This window comes from Phaseolus vulgaris, chromosome 11 (genome assembly GCF_000499845.2).
Source record: "Phaseolus vulgaris cultivar G19833 chromosome 11, P. vulgaris v2.0, whole genome shotgun sequence".
Classification (NCBI taxonomy): Eukaryota; Viridiplantae; Streptophyta; class Magnoliopsida; order Fabales; family Fabaceae; genus Phaseolus; species Phaseolus vulgaris.
The window spans coordinates 44,207,273-44,215,191 of record NC_023749.2 but is presented as its reverse complement, the minus strand read 5'-3'; the positions used below and the strand labels follow the sequence as shown (position 1 = coordinate 44,215,191).

At 33.6% G+C, this 7,919-nt stretch overlaps 1 long non-coding RNA gene across 7 annotated transcripts; it reads left to right on the top strand.

Moving 5' to 3' along the window:
- The first annotated feature begins 4,755 nt into the window (after positions 1–4,755).
- LOC137822822 (uncharacterized) lies at positions 4,756–7,520 on the top strand. Of its 7 annotated transcripts, XR_011083001.1 has the most exons (9): positions 4,867–5,557; positions 5,648–5,773; positions 5,873–6,219; positions 6,319–6,400; positions 6,476–6,564; positions 6,659–6,732; positions 6,828–6,930; positions 7,041–7,144; positions 7,429–7,520. It is a non-coding gene; the product is annotated as an uncharacterized lncRNA (long non-coding RNA). The 7 variants fall into 7 exon arrangements; XR_011082993.1 differs by lacking the exons at positions 6,476–6,564; positions 6,659–6,732 and adding an exon at positions 4,756–4,837 and having other exon boundaries at positions 5,469–5,557; XR_011083005.1 differs by lacking the exon at positions 6,659–6,732.
- Positions 7,521–7,919: the final 399 nt, after the last annotated feature.

Sequence of the window (7,919 nt, the reverse complement as noted above, 5' to 3'; positions counted from 1 at the left end):
CTCATTAAGAGCAAATTGATTCAGTTCATCTTGCATGGCTAAATTCCAGTTGCTGTCCTTGAGAGCTTCATTCAGATTCTTAGGTTCCACTTGAGATACAAAAGCCATTGCTTCACAGATGTTGTTCAAGGATTTCCTAGTTGATACTTCTTTCTCAATGTTCCCAATGACATTATCAAGGGTTAGGTCTCTAGGGGTTTTGCACTCTTTTGGAAAACCTGCAGGCACAGTAGATTCTTGCATAGCATGTGTATCAGCAATATCAAAATGAAGCGATTCCTTTTGATTTAAAACAAATTTAAATTCATTAATGTCAAGATCATCAGCAACAGTTTTAGATATTCTATGATCAGTTTCATAAAAAACAACATGCATTGATTCTTCTACTATGAGCAACCTTTTATTGAAGACTCTATATGCATGCATGACCATTCAAAGCATAACCAATGTGCACACCTTCATCAGATTTAACATCAAACTTACCAAGATTTTCTTTGCCATTATTCAATACAAAGCATTTACACCCAAAAACTTTAAGGTGACTCACACTAGGTTTTCTGCCCTTATACAATTCATATGGAGTTTTCTTAAGAATTGGTCTAATTAAGGTTCTATTTAACACATAAGCTGCAGTATAGACTGCATCTGCCCAAAAATACTTAGGGAGCTTAGATTCATTTAACATGGTTCTAGCTAGTTCCTCTAATGATCTGTTTTTCCTTTCAACCACACCATTTTGTTGGGGTGTCTTAGGGGCTGAAAAGATATGTGCTATCCCATGCTTCTCATAGAACCTCTCAAATCTAGCATTCTGAAACTCTCCCCCATGATCACTTCGAATTGATTTAATGCAGCAGCCATTTTCATTTTGCAGAACCTTTGCCAATTTCTTAAAAGCAATGTAAGCATCATTTTTATGTGCAAGAAACAAAGTCCATGTAAATCTAGAGTAATCATCCACAACAACTAAAGCATACAAATTTCCAGCCAAGCTAGCAACTTTAGATGGTCCAAATAAGTCCATATGTAACACATCCAATGGATTTTTTGTAGAGACAATATCTTTTAACTTGAAAGAGGATTTGATTTGTTTACCTTTCACACAAGCATCACAAAGCCTGTTATCCTGAAACTTAATGTTAGGTAAACCAGAAACTAAATCTTTAGATTTCAATTTATTTAAGTGATTAGTGTGTATGTGAGCTAACCTCCTGTGCCACAACCAAGACTCATCACTTCTAGACATCAAACAATCATTTGAAGAGTTAGTTTCCATGATATTCAAAAGATATATGTTACCAGTAAACAACACTTTACCAGATGAATCACTTGAGATTGTGCAGCCATTTGACTTAAAATTCACCTTGTATCCTTTGTCACAAAGCTGACTTATGCTGAGAAGGCTATGCTTGAGTCCTTCTACATAAAGCACATTCTCAATAGTGGTTGAGTTCCCTGTTCCAACAGTGCCTCTGCCCAAAATCCTTCCTTTGTTATTATCACCATAGGTTACATGTCCTTCTGCTTTGAGCTTCAAGCTAGTGAATTTTGTAAGATCTCCAGTCATATGCTTGGAGTAGCCACTGTCCAAGTACCACAGATTAAAACCTTCTCTTTGGTCGCCATTTTGCTAAATTCTTAGAAACAAGATGCTTTCTAGCAATACAAGACCTAGAGATATGACCAGATTTCATACAGTAAAAACAGGTTACATGAGATGCCTTTTTGCCATTGTTAAAAGCTGAAAAACCTGATTTTGCTGGAACAAAAACACTTGAAAGCTTTTTGACATTGGTTACATTTCCAGAGGTATAACCAAGTCCATTTTTATTGAAAACAACATTCTGTGAGCCAAGAAGAGACTCAAGGTTCTCTCTTCCCTTGGTGAAATTGGAAAGGGTTTTTAGCAAATACTCCACTTGTTTTTCCAATTTTTTTGCAGTTTTCACAAGTTTTAATAGAGGCATGCAAGCATGTTAGTTCAAGGCTTACCAAATCTGCTTTGGCCTTATGCAATTCTTCCTCAAGTGTTTTTACTTTAGGTGCAAGCACATTATTTACCTTTTGCAACTTATTGCATATTACAGCTAGCCTATTTGCTTCATCATGTGTTTCCTTGAAAGAAGCAAGCAATTGATCATAGTTATCAGAATCCACAGAAAATTCACTTACTAAATTAGAGATTGACTCCTCATCCTTCATCATGAAGCACATATTGTTTTCCTCATTCTCAGTTGAAGAGTTGCTGGTTGAAGATATTTCATTTTCTTCCCATGAGATGTAAGCTCTTCTTCCCTTGCTCCTTTCAACTCTTTTGCTGGCACATTTATCCTTTGCTTGATTGTTTGGACAATCCGTTTTGATGTGCCCTGTTTTGCCACAACCAAAGCAAGTATAGTTAGAGGAATTTGAATCATTGGGTTTAGGATACCTTCTTTTCTGCTGGTTCCTATCTCTTCTTTTCTTCTTCAGGAATTTGTTGAATCTTTTTGTAACAAGACTGATTGTTTCATCATCTTCAGCATCTTCTTTTTCCTCCTTGATCTCATTCTATTCACTTGCTTTCAGTGCAAGACCTTTGGGTTTTCTCTCTGTTGTTTCCTGCTCTTTGAGTCTCTTGAGCTCTAGCTCAGCTCCATTAGCTTTCCAAAGAGTGCAGCAGTTCCCAGCTTTGACAGATCACGACTTTCAGATATGGCAGTCACCTTTGGTTGCCAGCTTCTGTCGAGGCACTTCAATATCTTTATGTTGAGTTCCTCTCTGTCAAATTCTTTTCCCAAACCAGTAAGGTGATTCACAATATGAGTGAACCTTTTCTGCACATCAGCAATGCTCTCCTCGGGTTGCATTTTAAACAATTCAGATTCTTGGATGAGAGAATGTTTCTCGCAGAATCAGTGTTTATCACAGTTTACAGAAAAAAAATTGATTTATTTGGAAATGAACAGATTTATTTTGGCACTGTTTGTGTTTGAAAAACGTTTATACAGTCAAGTTAATCACAAGATTATGCCGATCGATTTTCCAGATATACACACACACTGATATAATGAAGAAAAACAGTGAATCATAAAACAACAAGCTTCAATTTTAAGCAAGTGATTAAGGTTCAATTAGTAGCTTGACAATTACTTGAGTAACCTATCACAATCAATATGTTCCAGTGGCTTTTAACAGATTTTATATGTTCTTATCAAAATCAAACAGCTTTTCCAGAAATTAAGAACAATATGAAAAAAGCCCAGAAAGAACATATTTATTATTAATTGAACAGATTTATTTCATGACAGTTTAACAGATAAGCCGAAATTTAAGTGCAGAGATTAAGGGAGAATGAACACAAGGCAATTATACTGGTTCACTCAACTGAGCTACATCCAGTCTTCACCTAAACCAAGGTGAAATTCACTAAATCACAATTCAAACAAACACAAATCCTACTGTTCTTGAACCCCACAAGAACTTAGGTACACTTGCTGAAAAACCCTATTTCAGCACACACACTCTTCAAGAAACCCTATCAAGAAGAGTGTACAACCAAACTTTTACAAGAATAGAAATGTGAAACTACTACACCTGATTGAGGATGCAGAAATCTGCCTTAAACCAGTAGAACAGATTGCTAAAACAGTAGCAGCACCTCTCACCAAGCTTTTGGAATCAAACAAGAAGAAGAACTTTTTGATTTTCGAAATCTTTCAAGAACATATGCTAATTCTTTGTAAATCCCTAATTCTCTTATGCAAAACTTGTTTTCTCAATTGTATGATCGATGATTAAACTTAGAAATAAGTTTTCATTTTACAGAAAACCAACTTATAACAGATTTTTGAAAAACAGTTAAAGCTGTTATGAAATGAACAGATTGAAAATAAAATGAACAGATTTATTTTCAAAAAGAAGTTAGAGAATTTGTTATGAGAGGAGACTTAGTCAGCCATTCTGGTGCAGGGACAAATTTAAAACCGTTTGAGGTAGACTTGGCACCAGAGTAAAAAAAGAATCTATTCATTTACAGATGAACAAATTTATTTTTCAAAACAAAAACAGAAAAAGCTTAACTATTTAAAACACAATCGTTTTGAAAGGTAGAAGACTTAGTCAAAATACTTGATACATAAAATCTAATTTTCACAAGACTTAGCCAAGGCATCAATTTAAAAATGAATTTGTTTATTTAGAAAAGAACAGATTTATTTTTATGCAGTAAACGTGTTTTTTGTAAAACATGTGAAAAACAGTTTTCTAAATTTTGTGCTTGCTCTTATCACATGGTTAGTGGTTAAGAGGTGAGTTACTCAGCAAAAAGCCTACTCTTAAACAACCTCTAAACACTACCTAAGACATTCTTAAAGCAAATGTAAAAATACATGAAATGTACATAAAAGTCTTCATCAAACACATGTCTTGAAGGGGCAGCAACCATCTTCAACACTTTTTTGGTGTTGTGAGGGTTCTAAAGGGAGTGTAATGGGCTCATTGGAGGTTAGACAAATGATAATTCTAACGGTAGCTTGAAATGTGGTGTGTGAATCTAAGTGGTGGCCTTTTTGTTTTTATGTGGTGACCTATGAAGAACTTTATGCATTGTCATGTAACCTTCCAACTTAATCTTCGAATGTGATTTTTTGTGCTGTCTTTGAGAACTAAGTTGTTTTGTTATGTGCTTTGTGAGAGGTTTTTTGTTATTTGCTCTTTGACTTATTGTGTGAGGTTTGTTGTGACTTATTGTGTTCTCTATTTTGTTTTTGATTAAATGAATCGTTTTTTAAGGTTTAGAGAATGGAAAGTTCATTGTCCAAGATTTTTTTTCTCCCGTGCAAAAGCTGAATTGAAGGTACTGTTTTTATATTGTGTTCATAATAGTTGAATATTTTGTGAAGTGACATTGTTGAATAAATAAAGATGGTATTATTTTATTTTATGAGTTTGCAGGTACGAGTTAGGCACAATGTGCAGACTCAATATATTGTTGATGTCAACCATAAACTTATCATCTTTTAACGAGAAAGGATTCAACAAACTCCATTCAAGTAGATGGTTGAAGTGGACAAAGTATTATACATTTCTAACAGCCTTCTGAGAGAGCTACTAAGTAGATGGGCATCAAATAACAGTATATTTAGGATTCAAAAAAGTTTACTTCATTTTTCAGTTGTTGATGTATGTTTTGTATTAGGATGGGGAGGGAGGTGAAATTGGAGAATGACGGGGGAGGTTTGGTGAATAGGTTGTTTGATGATGGGGAAAAAATTAAATTAGAAACAATTGTAAAAATGTTGTGGGACAAGAATTTGAATAGAAAGAAAAGTGTAGATGATTTTGGTAGGTTATACATATTGCTTGGGTTATGTGTTTTTTTTATGTTCCTAGGACTTCTAGGACATTTAAATGTTTTCCTTTTAAATTGTTAGACAATTTACATGCGTTAGATTTATATAATTGTGGTGCAATGTATAATGTATTAGCTACAAGTTTGAGGAGGGCATCTGAAGTGTACTATCAAGAGAAGAATGCCCGTGAAATATATTTGACAGGTTGTGTTGCCATGTTACAGGTTAGTGAAAATTTGTACAATTATGATTTTGTAATGAATTGGTCATTTTGATTAAATGTTAATTACTTGTGTATTATTTTTTGGAAATAGGTGTGGGCAGTTCACCATGTGGGTGTTGGTGACCATGTCGATTGTATTGGTTTTTCACGATTTTTGCACTAACCATATGTAAATAATCGTGGAAGAAGGTTACATAAACTGTTTTTATCTGCTGAGGTATTTTTTGGATTGGTTAAGTTTTTGGTGCATACTTTTGCAATAATTTTTTAGTAATTTTAAATTATTGTTTTTTTCATATTGTATGGGATTGACCAGTCACCGCTGAAGAGGAAGGTATAAAAATTGTTAAAGAAGCCTTAGCAGATTCAGATGAGGGAGTTGGGGAATCTAGTGATGGTACAAGTGAGTGGGAGAACTTACTTGACCAACATAAAGTTTGTGAGAAGAAAGTTGCAAATAACCAAAATAGAATTGTTGATTTGGATAAACAACTTAAAGAGGTCTGACAACTGCTTCATAAAGAAAAGCAGTGGTCACTTGGATTTGTGCATGTGGACCCAACCTAAACTCTGCTAGTGCAACCTGTGTCGGTCCAAGCTCATCTAGTTTGGATATTTTGAAGATGTATAAAAAAATTTTGCCTTTAAGTTTAACATAAAACGGTAAGTAACTATACTTAATGTGCAACATAAGTAATTTTAGTTATTACTTGATTTGTTGTTATTGCATGATTGATGAGTTGATGTTAAATGTTGTTGTAGTGTTATTGTGGACATACAAAATAATATTTTGACAAAGCTGGATTTGCAATCATTAAGGCTGCGGTCAAAAGTTGACAACATGGTAAAAATTTTCATATTGCTGTGTTTGTTGTATGTACTTATATTATTTACTTAGTTATGTTGAATGTGGTTGTAGGTTATGTTATTTGTAACCGGTTGTTAAATCTGAATCAAATTGTGAAATTTAGAGTGCTGAATCAGTTTTCATTCAATCCGCTTTTTGCGGTTAGTGTGCATTTAAATTTCTTGTTATTTGTTTTAAGTTTTTGGTAATAGTAATAATAAGAGTTGGTTGTTACAAACTCGTGTAATTGAGGAGATCAACATGAATGAGGGACAAATTTCATGGTCCAGTTCTGATTATCATACCAGGGAATATCGTATTGTGATTTTGTAAGTTAATATTGGCGATGTTTTGTGCAAATTTTGTTGGTGTTGTTTAGAATGTTGATGTTGACTGTCGATTTAAATTTTGCATTGTTTTGTAGATCTTTGTGCCAACCGTGTTCAATGACCATTGGTGGTTGTACACATTCAATTTTCGGACGAGGCAATTGCATGTGTTGGACTCCATTGGTCATGGAATTGAAGGTCGATAGAAGATTGATAAAGCAATGGTAAATAATTGCATGTTCTTTAATAGTTAATGAATTCATTTGGTTTGAATTTGTTTGTCATTCTTGTTAAATTGCATCTTGTAGGTTAATCGACTCCATCACCTTTTTTAAATTCTTGACGACTTCTTAGGAAAGAGTGGTCCTCAAATTTCATTGATAAAACAAAAGATTCCATTACAACCAAATAGGTTAGTATTGAAAGTAATAGTGTTATTTATTTTGATTTTATATGTATTTTAATTGGTTTGGACTTAATATTTTGAATTTTTGTTTAGAGTTAAAAATTTATTTGTTCTATGCAGTTATGACTATGACATTTTAGTTGTCAAATATATCGAGTTGTGGGATGGTTCACAACAATTGGATGGGAAAACCTTTCCCAATTACACCACAGTAATAACTATTTTCATGAGTTTACACCTTTAATTTAGAATTTGGTAATTGGAAACTGATTCCATGATATATTATTCAGAAGGACCTCCTAAGCTTTCGTCAAGAAATGCTTTTTTCTTGGGTGTTGGATGAGCGTAATGTTGAACGAGAAACCGTCTTGACAAATTTGGATAATGATGACATATTTTTCTTGTAATTGTACATTTTCGTTCTTATTTACAAAAATGTTACTTATTATGAGTACACGTGGACAATATATATACATTTGTTTGATGAATGAAAGTAATTTGAGTTTGATTTAAGTTATTTAATTCATGTATATTTAAATGGGATGCAAGAAATTTCTTTTTTGTGTAAGCAAGTATGCACTATACATAGTGTAGTATTGTTATATATCATATTTTGGGCACAAATGTGTCATTGGATGCCACAAATGTAAAATTGTATGTTAATAAATTCACCGATATTGAGTGTTTTTTTTAGTGAAAACATTTATTGGTAGTGTTGGACATACAGGTAAATGGTTACCTTAGTTTCTATAAGTGGTGACCCATGCCAACTTTTGTACAG